This window comes from Microtus oregoni, unplaced genomic scaffold (assembly GCF_018167655.1).
Source record: "Microtus oregoni isolate MIOR12 unplaced genomic scaffold, Mior012 000016F_ref0000370, whole genome shotgun sequence".
NCBI classification, from domain to species: Eukaryota; Metazoa; Chordata; class Mammalia; order Rodentia; family Cricetidae; genus Microtus; species Microtus oregoni.
The window spans coordinates 37,298,261-37,318,850 of record NW_024543075.1 but is presented as its reverse complement, the minus strand read 5'-3'; positions in this window follow the sequence as shown (position 1 = coordinate 37,318,850).

The following is a 20,590-nucleotide window of genomic DNA, read 5'->3' as shown; positions in this document are numbered from 1 at the left end:
AACAAGACAAAATGGCAGCCTACAGAATGGGAAAAGATATTCACCAACTCCACATCAGAAAAAAGGCTGATCTCCAAAATATACAAAGAACTTAAGAAATAGTCATCAAAAGAACAAATAATCCAATAAAAATGAGGTACAGATCTAAACAGAGAACTCTCAACAGATGAATCTAAAATGACAGAAAGACACTTAAGGAAATGTTCAACATCCTTAGCCATCAGAGAAATGCAAATCAAAACAACTCTGGGATTCCATCTTACAGCTGTAAGAATGGCCAAGATCAAAAGCACTGATGACAACTTATGCTGGAAAGGTTGTGAAGTATAGGGAAGACTCCTCCATTGCTGGTGAGAGTCAAACTGGTACATCCACTTTGGAAATCAGTGTGGCAATTTCTCAGAAAATTAGGAAACAATCTACCTCAATATGCAACAATTTATTTTTTAATGAAAACAGAAAGTTTTGGAAATATCATCCAATAATACAAGATGCTATAATCAAATGTATGTGTTATTATTACATAAATATAAGCTGCCTTATTTTATGATTGTTTTGAAATGTCCTTATTCTTCCACCAGTATTAAAAGGAAGTTTTCCTGCTTATTATAACCATGGTTGACAGCTATTTTCTTTTTTTTTAAATTTATTTAATTATTAAAGATTTCTGTCTCTTCCCTGCCACCGCCTCCCATTTCCCTCCCCCTCCCCCAATTAAGACCCCCCCCCCCCTCAGCCCGAAAAGCAATCAGGGTTCCCTGTCCTGTGGGAAGTCCAAGGAACCCCCACCTCCATCCAGGTCTAGTAAGTTGAGCATCCAAACTGCCTAGGCTCCCACAAAGCAGTAGGATCAAAAATCCATTGCCATTGTTCTTGAGTTCGCAGTAGTCCTCATTGTCGCTATGTTCAGAGAGTCCGGTTTTATCCCAGGCTTTTCCAGACCCAGGCCAGCTGGTCTTGGTGAGTTCCCAGTAGAACATCCCCATTGTCTCAGTGTGTGGGTGCACCCCTCGCGGTCCTGAGTTCCTTGCTATGCTCTCTCTCCTTCTGCTCCTGATTTGGACCTTGAGATTTCAGGTCTGTGCTCCAATGTGGGTCTCTGTCTCTGTCTCCTTTCATCGCTTGCTGAAGGTTAATATTCAGGAGGATGACAGCTATTTTCTTTTGGGGCTTGCAATATTGTTTTCCTGGCTTCCAGAGTTACTGATGAAGGCTATGATGCCATTCTGATATGTTGGCCTTTGTGTTTGAATTCATGGTTTTTCATTACAGCTTATATATATTTTTCCTGTGAGTTTTTGATATTGTTACTGTTGTGTGTTGTGGAGAATTTCTGGTATATTCATGCTATTTAGAGCTCTAAACCCCTCATATATTTAGACGGCAATTTCTTTCTCTTGATTCTGGGGGAATTGTCTATATCATTTTATTGAATTGATTCTCTGTTTGTTTATTCTTTATCTCAGCTACTCCTACTTATGAATTCTTAGGATCATTCTCTTGACTGTATGCCATAGTTCCTGTGATTATATTAATGTTTTCCTAACTGGTGTCTGAATATATTGATTTTTGATACTCTTTCCTCTGCTCCATTGAGTTGATTTTTGATGCTTTCTAACAAATTTTACTTTTGATTCACTGGCCTTTTACTTCCAGCATTTCTTTTCTTTTTTTTTAGATCTCAGTTTCTTTGCTTAAGTTTTCTGTCATGTTGGTAACTTTCTCATCTGTACTGCTTATGTTCTCATTCAATTTTTTTCTAACTTTTTCTTCTGTTGCTGAGTTTTGAATTTTCTCTCCAGGTATAAGGTTGAATTCATTTGTTTCTTTGTATACTCCTCAATTCAAATTATTAATCAGCTTTTTATATGTAAACTTTTAAAATTAAGTCTTCATTATTTTATATTTCTTATATGGTATTCCCCTCTGTATGCTGTGAATATGTTTTATTACCACTGATTAATAAAAAAAGTTGCTTTGAGCCTATGGCAGCACAGAACAGAGCATGGTGGGAATTCCAAGCAGAGACAGAGGAGAAAAGAAGGCAAAGTCAGAGAAACACCATGTAGTTGCCAAAAAAGACAGATGCCCTGGAGCCTTGCCAGTAAATGATGAACCACTTTGTAAAATATAAAATAATAGGAATGGATTTATTTAAGATGTAAGAGCTAGCTAGACATACACTTAAGCTATTGGCCAAGCAATATATAGTTTCTATGTGATGATTTTGGGATTGGGCAGCTGGGAACAAACAAGCAGCCTTCTATATACAGAATGGTGCCCAATGAACATTTGGAGTTGATGCCTGCCACCCACTAAAGGTCTGGATGCTTGTGTGCCTACTCAGGGTTGGGAGGAAAATAACCGAGACCATGCTTGTAGCTCAGTGCCCCCCACCCCGACCTGGGTAGGTGACAGAATAGAGTCTGCTAGGAGTACACAGGCAGGATTCCTGCCACCATACACAGAGATATTTCCAGGCCACATACCGTGCTGCATGGCAGATTTAGCTTTTACTCAAATAAAAAGGGTTTATATGTTACACGGTGCTACCCAGAGTTGAGGTGGTGAGGACGGTTCCTACCCAGCAGTCCCAGAGCTGGTGAACTACCTCTGCCACATTGAAAGCCTGAGAGAGGCAGAGCCAGCATCCAGGGCTGCTGTGATCAAGCTGCTTACCATTTTAAAAGCACTCCTGGTCAGAAAAATATTACAGATACACAATAAAGACACATTCAGATAAAAAAGATGTCTAACTGGGTCAGAGTGTTAAATAAATGTATGTAGGCTTGGGAGAGAAAGAGTAAAGAGACAGTAAATGTAATATAAAAGAGTACAGTCATAGATTAAAGGAGTAAAGATAATAAAATAAATATTAAACTTGTAGAAAAAGTAATAGAGTAAGAAAAATAAGTCATGTAGGTATAAAATATACAGAGAGTCTGGATTATGGATATTATTATGTTTTCTTTAAATTTTTTGACTGTTAATGAGCTAAGTACAGAGAAACATTCCATTGTATAGGCTGCTAAGCTAAACCAACATATATACTTTGATGGCATCTTGACTTCAAAATTTGGGCCTAAGGATATGTTACTTTGGAAAAGAGGTTTTGCTTTTGTTTCCACAGAAGATAAAAAGCTGTGAATTCTTAACCAGCTAATATGATTTAATAAAACAAAACTCCCTGATACAATGGCCCAAATGGTCTAACATCCATGACGGCTTAAGAACTGCTGGCTGACATAAATAAGGACCACGGAGTCTACAAGAGGTGAACCTAAAGAAGCTAAGTAAGAAGGTGAACCCAAGGAAAAACATATAATTGTCCTCTTGGCTAAGGGAAGTAGACCAAATTTCCGGGGAGAAAATGGGATCTTGGGGATGGGGTGGGATGGGGGTAAAGGGAGATGGGGAGAGAAAAGGTAGAAGGAAAGGAGGGGGGACCTGGGAAACAGGAGAATTGGGATAAAGGAAAGGTGGATAGGGGAGCACGGAACCACAATTCTTAGTTAAGGGAGCCAGTTTAGGGTGGGCAAGAGACTTGACCCTAGAGGGGCTCCCTAGTGCCCAAGATGAGGTTCCCAGTTAGTTCCTTGGGCAGCTGAGGATTGGGAACCTGAAATGACCCTATCCTAGAGCAATACTGACGAATATCTTGCATATCATCATAGAACCTTCATCTGGTGATGGATGGAGACAGAGACAGAGACCCATACTGGAGCACTGGACTGAGCTCCCAAGGTCCCAATGAGGAGCAGAAGGAGGGAGAACATGAGCAAAGAATTCGGGACCACGAGGCGTGCATCCACCCACTGAGACAGTGGAGCTGATCTACGGGGAGCTCACCAAGGCCAGCTGGACTGTGACTGATAAATGCTACAATGTTACAGAAAAACTTTGGGTGACTGTTCAGGCATTGAGATGCCTCTGTCAATTCTAGAGTTTTGCAAGCTGCTTACAATGCACTGCTTGTTTATTTAGGTAATATTATATCCTTCTGGAGTCTTTGATGGAGTTGAAGAAAGATATTATAATTATAAAAGGTAGACTAGATATAAAACTTAGACTTATAAAGATAGGATAGGTGCTAGCGTATTTTCCTTAATTTGATGAGTATAAATGGACTAAATATTGTAACTATAATTTTTGCTTGACAACTGTTTTGTTATATGCAATTTTACTATATTAAAGTTAAAACTTTCCTTTTTATTTAGACAGAAATGGGACAGTGGTGTGGGATTTCTCTCTGTATGCTGTGAGTATGTTTTTATTATCATTTGTTAATAAAGAAGCTGCTTTAAGCCTATGGCAGTGCAAAATAGAGCAAAGTCAGAATTCCAAGCAGAGATAAGGAGAGAAGAAGGTGGAATTAGTGAGACACCATGTAGCCACCAAAGGATACAGATGCCTTGGAACCTTACCAGTAAACCATATGCTTCCTGGTAAAATATAAAATAACAGGAATGGGTTAACTTATGATATAAGAGATAGCCATGAGTACACTTGAGTTATTGACTAAACAATGCTGTGTTAATATAATTTCTCTGTGATATTTTCAGGTCTGGACAGCCACAATGGACAAGCAGCCTTCTGTCTACATGTTTCAATATCTTAGAGTTTAGTAATTGAGGAGATTGGGGTCTCCCAGGGAAGTCACACTTCCTTGCTGATGTATGTCTCTTGTATTCCAGGATTACAATGTATCCATCTTCTTTATATGTTGACCTTGTAATTGTTATAAATATTTTTTGTTTTTATATTTATTTATTATTGTTTTTATTGAGCTACATCTTTTCCTTCACTCCCCTCCTTTCTTTCCCCCTCCTATTCTACCCACTTCCATTATCCCCACATTCCCCATTTACTCAGGAGGTCTTGTCTTTTTCTTCATCTAATGTAGATTAGATCCATGTATGTCTCTCTTAGGGTCCTCTTTGTTGTCTAGATTCTCCAGGATTGTGAATTGTAGGCTGTAGGCTAGTTTTCTTGCTTTATGTCTAAAAGTCACTTACAAGTGAGTACATAGTATATTTGCCTTTCTGTATCTGTGTTACCTCACTCAATATGATGTTTTCTTGATCCATCTATTTTCCTGCAAATTTCAAGATGTCATTTTCTTCCCGCTGTGTAGTACCCCATTGTGTAAATGCCCCACATCTTCTTTACCCATTCTTAAGTTTAAGGGCATTTTGTTTGTTTCCAGATTCTGGCTATGACAAATAGCACTGCTATAAGCATAGCTGAGCACATATCCTTGTGGTACAATTGAGCATCCTTTGGGTATATATCCAAAAGTGGTATTGCTGGGTATTGAGGTAGGTTGTTTCCTAATTTTCTGAGAAATTGCCATACTGATATTCAAAGGGGCTATACCTGTTTGCACTCTCACCAGTAATGCAGAAGTGTTCCCTTTACCCCAATCCTCTCCAGCATAAGTTGTCATCAGTGCTTTTGATCTTGGCCATTCTTATAGGTATAAGGGAATTTGAGAATTGTTTTGATTTGCATTTCTCTAATGGCTAAGGATGTTGAGCATTTCATTAAGTGTCTTTCAGTCATTTTAGATTCATCTGTTGAGAGTTCTCTGTTTAGGTTTATACCCATTTTTTAAAATTGGATTAGTTGTTCTTTTGATGACCAATTTCTTGAGTTCTTTGTGTATTTTAGAGATCAGCCTTCTGGCTGATGTGGGGTTGGTGAAGATCTTTTCCCATTCTGTAGGCTGCCATTTTGTCTTGCTGACTGTGTCCTTTTGTTTTACAGAAGCTTCTCAGTACCAGGATGTCCCATTTATTAATTGTTTCTCTCAGTGTCTGTGCTACTCATGTTATATTTAGGAAATGGCCTCCTGTGTCAATGCGTTTAATTATACTTTTCACTTTCTTTTCTTGTGGTTTATGTTGAGGTCTTTGATCGATTTAGACTTGTGTTTTTTGCATGACAATATATATTGATCTATTTTCATTCTTCTACATGTTGATATTCAGTTATGTCAGTGCCATTTGTTAAATATGCATTCTTTTTTCCATTTTATATATTTTTGCTTCTTTGTCAAAAATCAGGTGTTCATAGGAATCTGGATTGATATCCAGGTTTTTGATTTAGTTCCACTAGTTTTCCTGTCTGTTTTTATGCCTATACCAAGCTGTTTCCATTACTGTAGCTCTGTAGTAGAGTTTGAAGTCAGGGATTGTGATGCTTCCAGTAGTTCCTTTATTGTACAGGATTGTTTTGACTATCCTGGGTTTGTTTTGTTTTCTATATGAAGCTAAATATTGTTCTTTTGAGGTCTGTGAAGAATTTTGCTGAAATTTTGATGGTCAATGCATTGAATCTGTAGACTGTTTTTGGCAACAATGCTATTTTTTACTATGTTTATTCTACCTACCCAAGAGCATGGGAGATCTTTCTATTTTCTGGTATTTTCTTCAGTTTCTTTCTTCAAAGATTTTAAATTCTTGTCTACAGGGATTCTACTTGTTTTGTTAGAGTACTCCAAGATATTTCATGTTATTGTGGCTATTGTGAAGGGTGATGTTTCTCTGATTTCTTTTTCAGCCCATGTATCATTTGTATAAAGGAGGGATACTTATTTTTTTGAGTGAATCTTGTATCCTGCTACATTACGGAGGGTGTTTATGAGTTGCAGAAATTCCTTGATAGAATTTTTGGAGTTCCTTATGTAAACTATTATATCATCAGCAAATAGTGAAAGTTTGACTTCTTTTCTAATTCATATCCTCTTGATCTCTTTTTGTTCTCTTGTTGCTCTGACTAAAACCTCAAGAACTATATTGATTAGATTTGGATAGAGTGGACAAACTTGTCTTGTTCCTGATTTCAGCAGGATCACTGTGAGTTTTTCTCCATTTAGTTTGATGTTAGCTGTTGGTCCACTGTATATTGCCTTTATTATGTTTAGGTATGTTTATTTTATCCATGCTCTTCCACGAACTTTATCATGAAGGGACATTGTATTTTGTTGAAGGCTTTCTCAGCATCTAATGAGATGATTATCTGATATTTTTCCAGTTTGTTTATATTTGGACTACATTGACAGATTTTTGTATGTTGAACCATGCCTGAATCTCAGGAATGAACCCTGCTTGGTCATGGTGGATGATTTTTCTGATGTGCTCTTGGATTCAATTTGCTAGTATTTTATTGAGTATTTTTGCATCAATGTTCATGAGTGAGATTGATCTGTAATTCTCTTTCTTAGTAATGTCTTTGTGTGGTTTTAGTGTTTGGATAATTGTAGACTCATAATAAGAGTTTGGCAAAGTTCTTTCTGTTTCTATTGTGTGGAACAATTTGAAAAGTATTGGTATTAGTTCTTCTTTGAAGATCTTGTAAAATTCTGTGCTGAAACCATTTGGTCCTGGGCTTTTATTGGTTGGGAGACTTCTGATGACTATTTCTATTTCTTTAGCAGTTATAGGTCTATTTAATTTGCTTCTCTGGTCTTGATTTTATTTTGGTAATTGATATTTATTAAGAAAGTTGTCAAATCCTTTAATTTTTCCAATTTTGTGAAGTACAGTTTTTCTAAATATGACCTAATGATTCTCAGGATTTCCTCCATGTCTGTTGTTATGTCCCTCTTTGTTGACCGAGATTTCTGTCCTGCATGGTTCCCATAGTCATTAAGTCCCAAAGAAATTACACAGAGATCTACATTAGTTATAAACTGATTGGCCCATTAGCTCAGGCTTTTTATTAACTCTTATAACTTATATTAGCCCTTTTTTCTTATCTGTGGTAGCTTCGTGGCTCGGTACCTTATTTAGCAGGGCAGTCACATCTTGCTTCTCCTGTGGCTGGGACAGGACTGGAGAAAGAACTTCCCTCTTCCCAGAATTCTCCTGTTCTCATTTACCCACCTCTACTTTCTGTCTGGTTGTCCTGCCTATACTTCCTGCCTGGCTACTGACCTATCAGCATTTATTTAAAATATAATTGACAGAATGCAGATCATTGTCCCACACCACCTCTTTTCATTTCTGATTTTGTTAATTTGGATATTCTCTCTCTGCCTTTTTGTTAGTTTGGATAAAGGTTAGTCTATTTTATTGATTTTCTTGAAGAACCAACTCTTTGTCTCATTAATTCTTTGTATTATTTTCTTTGTTTCTATTTTGCTGATTTCAGCTCTCAATTTGATTATTTCCTGCCATCTAGTTCTCCTGGGTGAGTTTGCTTCTTTTTGTTCTAAAGTTTTCAAATGTTCTGTTAATTCACTAGTGTGGGATTTTTCCAGCTTCTTTATGTAGACATTTAGTGCTATGAACCTTCCTCTTAACAGTGCTTTCATTGTGTCCCATAAATTTGGGTACGTTGTGTGGTCATTTTCATTGATTTTTAGGAAGTCTTTAATTTCTCCCATCATTTCCTTGATATTAAGAGATATTAAAGACCAGTGATTGTTAATGCTTGTTATTTTTAGGTGGTAGTTTTTGTGTGTTTTCCTTCTTTGGGGTTTGCTTGTGTGAGGGTGTTTGTTGACTGTGTTTTTGTAGGTGCATGCTGTTAGCTTCCTTGGGTTGGAGTTTTCCTTCTAGTATTTTCTGTAGGGATAAATTTGTGGATAGGTATTGTTTAAATCTGAGTTTGTCATGGAATATCTTGATTTATCCATTGATAGTAAAGGAAAGCTTTGCTGGGTCTTGTGGTTTGGGCTTGCATCCTTGATCTCTTAGTGTCTGCCACAATCTATCCAGGTCCTGGCTTTCATGGTTTTCATTGAGAAGTTGGATGTAATTCTGATAGTTCCGCCTTTATATGTTACTTGGCATTTTTCCTTTGCAGCTCTTAATATTCCTTCTTTAATCTGTAAGTTTTGCATTTTGATTATTATATGGTGAGGGGACTTTCTTTTTTGGTCCAGTCTATTTGGTGTTCTGTAAGCTTCTTGTACCTTCAGAGGGATATCCTTCTTTAGTATCATCACACTTGAGATTCTGTCTTCCATCTCTTATATTCTGTTGGTTATGCTGGCATCTGCAGTTCTCATTCATTTATCCAGATTTTATATTTCCAGAATTCCCTCAGTTTTTGTTTTTTTTATTGCCTCTATTTCAATTTTCAAGTCTTGAGCTGTTTGAACTGTGAGCTTTACCTGTTTGAATGTTTTTCTTTGTTTTACTGGATTTCTTTAAGTTATCTCTTGATTTCCTCCATTTTTTTTGTTTGTCTTTTCCTCCATTTCTTTATGGGGAATTTTCATTTCCTCATCATTCCCGTAAAGTTATATTTGAAATCACTTTCTTCTGCTTTTTCTGGTTTAGGATGATCAAGTCTTCCTGTTGTATGACCACTGGGCTCTGGTATTACCATGATGCTTTTTAGATTGTTGAATGAATTCTTGCATTGGTGCCTACCCATCTCTTCCACTAATTGATGCTGGCAGTGTCTTTGTCTCTTGGTCCAATCATTGTAGTTGATGTGTGTGTCTTTAGGGGCTGTTCTTGTTCTGTTCTGTACGGTCACTGTCTGTGTCTCAGGGAGCCATTGAGGTCTTTCTTGCCATCTCTCTTGGTTCACTCTCTAGTTCTGCTTTCTTGGTCCATACTCTGTTCTGCTCTGTGTAGTCACAGCCTGTGCTTCAGACTTCCTCTGAGGTCATGGGGATAGGAGGGTTTGGGAACAGAGTGGAACTTATAGTCTACAGGGTCCACTGGATGGGGCTGGGCTGTTGGAGTAGCCTACCTCCAGGAAGCTTGCCTGCTGGCTGGCTAGAAAAGCTGAGGCAGGTGGGGGAGATGCCTGGGGTTTTGACCTGGTACAGAGGGCATAGAGAATGGGGTTTCCAGCTGCATGGGTGATCACTCACTTCTTTGTCCACTCTGTAGTTGTAGCCCATGCTCTAGGGTTCCTCTCCAATTTGCATATCTTATGGTGTAGTTATCTTTGAGAAGATCTTACTGAGTGGCTAGATGTTCAGAACCTCACACAGAGAAAAAAACAAACCATTGTAACAGTAACATTGTACCTTTGAAGACATAGAAATACACTCCAAGTTGATTAAAATCTGCTAAGTCAACACAAATCACCATACAACAGAAATAGACAAAACCACTGTAGAACATGCTAGGAAGGAAGAAATTATTTGTGGTAAGTGGGAAAATAATAAATGAGAGATCTAAGTGAAGAAGAAAGGGAAAGTGGTGAAAAAGAGAAGAAATATGGGAAATATGGAGACACCTATGGGGGGGAAGATCAAGACACTAGTGAAAAAAAGTAAAAAATACTTCCCATTAATGACATCATTATTAAAATCGGAACTCAGATTAGATAAATGTAAGAAAAGAAATAAAAACAATTTATTTAGAAAAAAACAGACAAGGTGATGTCAAACTGCTAATAAAAGTTGTGGTGGGGGAAGACAGGAAACCAGAGTGGCTAAGAAAAGAAAATATATTACCCTATACTGTTTAAATTGCATTAAATGACTCTTTTAAGGGAAATATTACAAAAATATAAATTTCAAAAACAAAATGAAGTATAAATACTGTTGAAAGTGTGTTAAAAAGCAGGAAAGGAAGCCACAAACATAAAAACCATGTGCTTCTCCTGCAGAGTACCTACCTGAGTTTTGTTGACAGAGGTTTCTGTCTTGCCCAGTCTCTCAGTCATTTAATCCTAAAGAAATACACAGAGGCTTACATTAATTATAAACTGGTTGGCTTATTATCTCAGGCTTCTTATTAACTAATTTTTACATCTTAAATTAGCCCATTATTCTTGTCTATGCCAGCCATATTACTTGGTACCTTTTATCAATGAGGTGTTCTCATCTTACTTCCTCTGTGTCTGGCTTCCTCTGTGATGACTACAGACTGACTCCTTCCTCTTCCCAGAATTCTCCTGTTCTTGTTATCCTGCCTCTACTTTCTGCCTGGCTACTGGCCAAACTGCATTTTATTAAAGCAATACAAGACCATTGTCCCATAGCAGAGTTTGATAGCCAACACCCAATGAGCAGGCCACAACTGCTTGTATCGCTATCCCCAGGGGATCCAAATATCCATTTCTGGCCTCCACATCTGGTACACACATGCACACACAAATAAAAATAAATCCTAACATGAAAATATTTTAAAAAAAGAAAGAGTTGTTGCAATTTCTGTTCTCAAGAGCTGGAGTGTGCCCATGAAGTGCCTGGTGGCTGAGGGAAAGTCAACTGAATCTGGGAAGTTGTTTTTCCTACGATTTATGAGTTTTTGAAGTTTCTGAGGTCCCACAAAGCTGTCTTCACTTTGGTTGCTTTCCTTCTTTGGTACCAGGGACCTCTCCTGGCCACACACAGGTTTGCACTGTATGTTTCTTGCACAGTGCCAGGCCATAAACCCCTGGGGTGTTAGTTTCACAGCAGAAATGTCTCACACATGTTTTGGGGATTTGTTTACCGACATAGAACTGGGATGTGAATATATGGAGGGCATATTTTCATGCTTTCAAGATGCCCTATGTATTAATCACTCCAATGCAGCAATTCAGCTGTGGGTATTTCAGCACACTGCTGAAGCATCAGAGTTCCCAGGCTCCACAGCAATGAATAGCAGATGCCAATCCACCTTTGGGATGCAGGCTCAGAGCTACTGAGCTCTAAGGTGATCCTCAGGTGATAATATCTGCTGTGGGCTGTTGAGGATCAACTTGTCTTTATGCATATTTTTCCCTGATCTGAGTTTCCTGCCAATTGTAGTATAGGGCTTGTTGGTATCTATGCTCTCCTAATTTCAATCCCGGGGCTGTAGAATGCCAAACCGAGACTCTCAGATCTGGTGTTATTCCTTTTCCTCAGTACCTACCCAGTCTCTACCCACTGAGTCACATGGGGTGATTAGGTAGGATTTTTTTTTATTCTTTGGAAACCATTTAAATGGAGGAATCACTGTCTTAACAAAACTCATAATTCGATTTGTGGTCATGTCTTGAGGTCTGGACTGTCTGCTCTTTCCTTGAGATCCTTTATATAATGGTAGCAGAAATGATCACTGTTATTGCACTGTAGATGGCAATCACTTTGTTTACTCAGCAAATATAATTATACTTATTCTGAGCTGATCTCCTTGTTATATTACCACAAAATAGCTCTATTGCCTCTATTACTAATATTTTTTAAGCAGTTTTTTTTTAATCGAGAAAAGGAAAAAAAAAAACAAGTTTCCGCCTCCTCTCAGGCTCCCGTTTCCCTCCCCTTCCTCCCACCCTTCTCCTCCTCCCCCACAATTCTCCCCCTCCCTATCCAGTCCAAAGAGCAGTCAGGGTTCCCTGCCCTGTGGTAAGTCCTAGGTCCTCTCCCCTCCGTCCATATCTAGGAAGGTGAACATCCAATTTGGCTAGGCACCCACAAAGCCAGCACATTAAGTAGGATCAAAACCCCATGCTATTGTCTTTGGTTTCTCATCAGCCCTCATTGTTCGCCATGTTCAGAGAGTCCGGTTTTATCCCATGCTTTTTCAGTCACAGTCCAGCTGGCCTTGGTGAGCTCCCAATAGATCAGCTCCACTGTCTTAGAGGGTGGGTGCACCCCTCGTGGTCCTGACTTCTTTGCTCATGTTTCCCCTCCTTCTCCTCCTCATTGGGACCTTGGGAGCTCAGTCCAGTGCTCCAGTGTGGGTCTCTGTCTCTATCTCCATCCATCACCAGATGAAGGTTCTATGGTGATATGCAAGATATTCGTCATTATTGCTATAGGATAGGGTCATTTCAGGTTCCCTATCCTCAGCTGCCAAAGGAATTAACTGGGGACATCTCCTTGGGCTCCTGGGAGCCACTCTAGGTTCAAGTCTCTTGCTAACCCTAATGTGGCTCCCTTAACTAAGAATTGTGCTTCCGTGCTCCCCTATCCAACCTTCCTTTATCCCAATCATCCTTTTTCCCCAAGTTCCCCCCATCCTCCCCTTCTCACTTTTCTCTCCCCATCTCCCCTTACCCCAATCCCACCCCACACCCAAGATCCCAATTTTCTCCCCGGCCATTTTGTCTACTTCCCATAGCCAAGAGGATAACTATATGTTTTTCCTTTGGTTCACCTTCTTACTTAGCTTCTTTAGGTTCACCAATTGTAGACTCCGTGACCCTTATTTATGGCTAGAAACCAATTATGAGTGAGTACATCCCATATTCATCTTTTTGGGTCTGGGTTACCTCACTCACTATAGTGCTTTTTATTTCCATCCATTTACATACAAAATTCGAGAAGTCATTGTTTTTTTACCGCAGTGTTGTACTCTAATGTGTATATATTCCACACTTTCTTCATCCGTTCTTCCATTGAAGGGTATCTAGGTTGTTTCCAGGTTCTGGCTATTACAAATAATACTGCTATGAACATAGTTGAACAAATGCTCTTGTCATATGATAGGGCATCTCTAGGGTATATTCCCAGTGGTAGTATTGCTGGGTCCAGGGGTAGGTTGATCCCTAATTTCCTGAGAAACCGAAACAATGATTTCCAAAGTGGTTGCACAAGATTGCATTCCCACCAGCAATGGATGAGGGTACCCCTTCCTCCACAGCCTCTCCAGCAAAGGCTATCATTGGAGTTTTTTATTTTAGCCATTCTGACAGGTGTAAGATGATATCTCAAAGTTGTTTTGATTTGCATTTCCCTGATCGCTAAGGAGGTTGAGCATGACCTTAAGTGTCTTTTGGCCATTTGAAGTTCCTCTGCTGAGAATTCTCTGTTCAGTTCAGTGCCCCATTTTTTAATTGGGTTAATTAGCATTTTAAAGTCTAGTTTCCTGAGTTCTCTATATATTTTGGAGATCAGACCTTTGTTTGATGCGGGGCTGGTGAAGATCTTCTCCCAGTCAATCGGTTGCCTTTTTGTCTTGGTGACAGTGTCCTTTGCTTCACAGAAGCTCTCAGTTTTAGTAGGTCCCATTTATTCTATGTTGCCGTTAATGTCTGTGCTGCTGGGGTTACACATAGGAAGCGATCTCCTGTGCCCATCTGTTGTCGGGTACTTCCCACTTTCTCTTCTATCAGGTTTAATGTGTTCGGACTGATATTGAGGTCTTTAATCCATTTGGACTTGAGTTTTGTGCATGGTGATAGATATGGGTCTATTTTCATTCTTCTACAGGTTGACATCCAGTTATGCCAGCACCATTTGTTGAAGATGCTTTCTTTCTTCCATTGTATACCTTTAGCTCCTTTATCGAAAATGAGGTGTTCATAGGTTTGTGGGTTAAAATTCGGGTCTTCTATACGATTCCATTGGTCGACTTCTCTGTTTTTATGCCAGTACCACACTGTTTTCATCACTGTAGCTCTGTAATAGAGTTTGAAGTCAGGGATGGTAATGCCTCCAGACAATCCTTTATTGTATAGGATTGCTTGGGTATCCTGGAGTTTTTGTTTTTCCATATAAAGTTGATTATTGTCCTCTCAAGATCTGTGAAGAATTTTGATGGGACCTTGATGGGGATTGCATTGAATCTATAAATTGCCTTTGGTAGAATTGCCATTTGTACTATGTTGATCCTCCCAATCTAAGAGCAAGGGAGGTCCTTCCATTTTCTGGTATCCTCCTCAATTTTTTTCTTCAATGCCTTAAAGTTCTTGTCAAATAGATCTTTCACTTCCTTGGTTAGAGTTACCCCAAGATATTTTATGCTTTTTGTGGCTATCGTGAAAGGTGAAGCTTCTCTGATTTCCCTCTCTGCTTCCATATCCTTTGTGTATAAGAGGGCGACTGATTTTTTGGAGTTGATCTTGTATCCTGCCACATTACTAAAGCTGTTTATCAGCTGTAAAAGTTCTTTGGTGGAGTTTTGGGGGTCGCTTATGTACACTATCATATCATCTGCAAATAACGAAAGTTTAACTTCTTCCTTTCCAATTCGAATCCCCTTGATCCCATTATGTTGTCTTATTGCTATTGCTAGAACTTCAAGCACTATATTGAAGAGGTATGGCGAGAGTGGACAGCCTTGTCGTGTTCCTGAGTCAAGTGGGATGGCTTTGAGTTTCTCTCCGTTTAATTTGATGTTAGCTGTTGGCTTGCTGTATATAGCTTTTATTATATTTAGGCATGACCCTTGTATCCCTAATCTCTCCAATACTTTTAACATAAATGGATGTTGAATTTTGTCAAATGCGTTTTCAGCATCTAATGAAATGATCATATGGTTTTTTTCTTTCTGTTTATTTATATGCTCGATTACATTGATAGATTTTCGTATGTTGAACCACCCCTGCATCTGAGGAATGAAGCCTACTTGATCATAATGGATAATATTTCGGATGTGTTCTTGGATTCGGTTTGCCAGTATTTTGTTGAGGATTTTTGCGTCGATATTCATGAGTGAGATTGGCCTGTAGTTCTCTTTCCTGGTTGAGTTTTTGAGTGGTTTTGGTATCAGAGTAATTGTGGCTTCATAAAAGGAATTTGGTAATGACCCTTCTGTTTCTATATTGTGGAATACATTAAGGAGTATAGGTATTAGATCTTCTTGGAAGATCTGGTAGAATTCCTCATTGAAACCATCTGGTCCTGGGCTTTTTTTGGTAGGGACGTTTTTGATAACCGCTTCTAATTCTTCGCGACTAACAGGTCTATTTAGATTGTCACCTGGTCCTGGTTTAACTTTGATATATGGTTTTTATCTAAAAAAGTGTCCATTTCCTTTACATTTTCCAATATTGTGGCCTATAGGCTTTTGTAGTAAGATCTAATGATTCTCTGAATTTCCTCTGTGTCTGTTGTTATGTCCCCCTTTTCATTTCTGATCTTATTAATTTGCAAATTCGCTCTCTGCCGTTTGACTAGTTTGGATAGGGGTTTGTCAATCTTGTTGATTTACTCCAGGAACCAGCTTTTTGTTTCATTGATTCTTTGGATTGTTTTCTGTGTTTCTATTTTGTTGATTTCAGCCCTTAGTTTGATTGTTTCTAGTCTTCTACTCTTCCTAGGTGTGTCTGCTTCTTTTTTTTTTTTCTTGAGCTTTCAGGTGAGCTGTTAAGTCTCCAATGTGAGCTTTCTCTGTTTTCTTTAAGTGGGCACTTAGTACTATGAACTTTCCTCTTAGGACTGCTTTCATTGTGTCCCATAAGTTTGAGTATGTTGTTTCTTTATTTTCATTGAATTCCAGGAAGACTTTAATTTCTTTCTTTATTTCTTCCTTAATCCAGGTATGGTTCAGTAGTTGACTGTTCAGTTTCCATGTATTTAGGCATTCTGGGGGTAGCATTGTTGTTGAATTCTAACTTTAATCCATGGTGATCTGATAAGACACAGGTGGTTACTAATATTTTTTTTAACTGTGGATGATTGCTTTGTTACCGACTATGTGGTCGATTTTTGAGAAGGTTCCATGAGCTGCAGAGAAGAAGGTATATTCTTTCCTATTTGGGTGGAATGTTCTATAGATGTCTGTTAAGTAAATTTGCTTCATTACCTCCATTAATTCTCTTGTTTCTCTGTTAGGTTTCTGTCTGATTGACCTTTCCATTGGTGAGAGAGGAGTGTTGAAGTCTCCTACTATTAGTGTGTGCGGTTCGATGGCTGTCTTGAGTTTTAGTAATGTTTCTTTTATGTACGTGGGTGCTTTTATATTAGGGACATAGATGTTCAGGATTGAGACTTTTCCTGTTATGAGTATAAAATGTTCTTCTCCATCTCTTCTGATTGATTTAAGTTTGAAGTCAACTTTGTTAGAAATTAGTATGGTCACACCTGCTTGTTTCTTAGGTCCATTTGCTTGATAAGCCTTTTCCCAGCCCTTTACTTTGCGTAGGTGCCTGTCTTTGTGGTTGAGGTGTGTTTCTTGTAAACAGCAGAATGTTGGATCCTGTTTTCTTATCCAATCTCTTAGCCTGTGCCTTTTTATAGGTGAGTTGAGTCCATTGACATTAAGTGATATTAATGACCAGTGGTTGTTAACTCCAGTCACTATTTTAGTCGTAGAGTTTGTGTGTTTCCCTTCTTTGATTTGTGTTGGTGAAGGGTCTCTAGATGTCTGAGTTATTGTGGTCATTGTTGGACTCCTTGGTTAGTGATTTTCCTTCTATTACTTTCTGTAAGGCTGGATTTGTGGCTGCATATTGTTTAAATTTTTTATCCTGGAAAATTTTATTTTCTCCATTTATAGTGAACGAAAGCTTGGCTGGATATAGTAGTCTGGGCTTGCATCCATGGTCTCTCAATTTCTGCAGTACACCTATCCAGGACCTTCTGGCTTTCATGGTTTCCATGGAGAAGTCAGGTGTGAGTCTGATAGGTTTACCTTTATAATTGACTTTGCCTTTTTCCTTTGCAGCTCTTAATATTCTTTTTTTATTCTGTATGCTTTGTGTTTTGATTATTCTATGGTGAGGGGATTTTTTTTTTGATCCAGTCTATTCGGTGTTCTGTATGCTTCTTGAACCTTCACAGGTATATCTTTCTTTAGGTTGGGAAAGTTTTCTTCTATAATTTTATTAAATATATTTTCTGGACCATTGAGCTGCACTTCTTCCCTTTCTTCTACTCCTATTATTCTTAGGTTTGGTCTTTTTATTGTGTCCCATATTTCCTGAATATTTTCTGTGGTAATAGTCATTTGGGCAAGAAGTTCCTCTTGCTTGGACTTCTTGAGAGTATGTTTTATAAACTGGACATGCAGAACCTACAGGAAAGGGACCAGTGAACTTTGCTGGACTGAAAAAGTGAAATGGTTCTTTCGGGTTCCTGCTTCATAGAAGAAATTGCCAGACAATCTGAAGGACACAGAGGAAAGTGACTGATAAACAATCAATATAGGTTGGAGAGTCTTTCAAATTTTCTGCTTAAATGAAAAGTTTGCCAGATACTAAGGGCCTGTAGGCTGAAGATAGATGACCCAACATTGCAAAGGAACTCTGGGTGACTGTCCAGGCAGGCAAATGTCTTGGCCATTTCTAGAGTTTTTGGAAGTTGTTTGCAATGCACTTTTTGTTTACTCAAATAATAGTATCTTTCTGTGGGTTTTGATGAAGTTGAAGACTAGATAATTATAGTTGCAGTTTTCCTTAATTATGATAGAGAGTAAATAGGTATAAAACTATAGATTCAATAAGATAGGATGGTATTTTCTTTTAATTTGCCAGACTCAAATTAACTGGAATTCTTTACATTGTGAATATAGTCTTTACTTGATATTTGTTCTTATTGTATACAGTCTTACTATGTTAAAATTAAAAATTTTCATTTTTGTTTAGAAAGAAAATGGGGGAAATGTTGGAGAATATTATTTTCAGGTGTGTGACTTTTGTTTAACTTTGTGAAGCTCTGCTGCTGTACCTGTCTAAAACACCTGATGGTCCTAACAGAGAGATGAGCAGCCAATAGCAAGGAAGAGCATAGGTGGGACTAACAGAAAGTATAAGTAGAAGGAGAAATGAAAGAGAAGGAAGAACAACAAGAGAACAAGGAGAGGAGGAAATCAGGGCACAACCACCCAGCTACACAGTAAGCCATGGAGAAAGAAGTAAAAAAGTTATACAGAAATAGAGAAATATAAAAGCCTAGAGGCAAAAGGCAGTCAGGATAACATAAGAAGAGCTGGATAGAAACAAGCAAAGCTAAGGCCAGGCATTCATAACTAACAATAAGCCTCTGTGTTTTATTTATTTGGGAGCCGAGTGGTGGACCCCTCAAATAAACCAAAAGAGTAAAACATCACACAACATAGCTATACTATGGCACCAACCTAGGTGTTGATAAACACAAGAATAAACACAGAAATATGTTACATAGGCACACACACACATTCAGGCATACATAGGCACATGCCCTGGAATTTACTTTTTAGTCATGAATAATAAAATGCAGTATGGATTCAGTAGGACATAACTATAAAAGAATATTTAATCTCCTAAAACGCAAATATTACAATTTATTTGGTGTATTGAATCTAGATTTAATTTATATAGGTGTATACATGTGTGTAGGATTTAAAACAGAATGGGGTAAAATGAGAAAGGGAAAACAGTCTTAAGGGAGATGTGGAGGGGAAGAGAGGGTAATGGAATTCATATGACATGATAGTAGAAAGGGGACTCTTTGGAGGATGATAAGGGACCAGCAAGAGAGACATCAGGGATAGCATAAGCAGTTGGGTGATGTAGACCAAAGTATAATGATATATGTGTACAAAAATGTCATAGAAGAACTTGTTGCTTTACATTCTAGCTTAAATTTATTATAAAAGGGGATTGGAGACATGGCCAAGTGGTTAAATGCTTGTATTGCTCTTCCAGAGGGCCCAAGTTCAATTGCTAGTAGACAAATTGTGTTGACCAAGGGTTTCTGTCCCGCCCAGTCCTGCAGCCGTTAAGTCCCAAAGAATCACACAGAGGTCTACACTAGTTATAAAGTGATTGGCCCATTAGCACAGGCTTCTTATTCACTAATTCTTTTTTTTTTGGTTTTTCAAGACAGGGTTTCTCTGTGGCTTTGGAGCCTGTCCTGGAACTAGCTCTGTAGACCAGGATGGTCTCGAACTCACAGAGATCTGCCTGCCTCTGCCTCCCGAGTGCTGGGATTAAAGGCATGCGCCACCATCACCAGGCTCTTATTAACTAATTCTTATAACTTATATTAGCCCATAACTCTTGTTTGAGTTTGCTATGTGATTTGGTACCTTATTTGGCGAAGCAGTCACATCTTGCTTTCTCTGTATCTGGGTCCCAAATGCAGATTGTGCTTTCCTCTTTCCAGCATTCTTGTTGCTCCACCTATACATCCTGCCTGGCAACTAGCCAATCAGCATTTTATTAAAAATAATACAAGTGACAGGATAAAAGACCATTATCCCACAGCACTTCCCCCACTTTTTCTTCAAAACAAGAATTCTGAATTGAATCTCCTTTGTTTAGCTTTCTTCCTGACAATATCCATAACATATATTCATAACAACTTGTAACCAACATTCTAAATAAGGAAAATATCCATAATCCATTTTTTGGGGATGTGGGTATAGTTTTCCAGGCTATTTCCTGTTGACTGGGGACACTAATAATCTTATGGAGACTTAAGGAAAATTTAGAATTATGATAAAGTCATGACTGGTGTATTTTTTTGAGTCTTGATCATCTCAGGCAGCAGTCTTGAATCTGTTCTGGATGTAGAACTCAGATAGGCCATCTGTTCCTATCAGAGATTTTTCAGGGGGGTTTTCCTTGATCAAACCTTATTTTCTTAATCCAGAATGAATACATAGCCTCTCATTTCCTGTGGAAACAAAAGCAAAACCTCTTCTCCAAAGTAACTTACCTTTTGACTTCAATTTTGAAGTCAAGATATTTCTAAAATGCCTATCTTGGATTAATTCAGCAGCATTTATAAACAAATGTCTTTCATCAACTGTTGCCCCTTCCTCAGCCATCAAACAATTCAAAACAAGACAATAATATACAGTATCCAGGCACTCTGTGTATTTTCTGTCTTTATTTTAAACTTTATTTCTTTTATTTTTATTTTTAATTTTTGGTTTTCTGAGACTAGGTTTCTCTCTATATCTTTGGCTGTCCTGGAATTCACTCTGTAGACCAGGCTGTTCTTGAACTCACAGAGATCTGCCTGCCTCTGCCTCCCAAGTGTTGGGATTAAAGG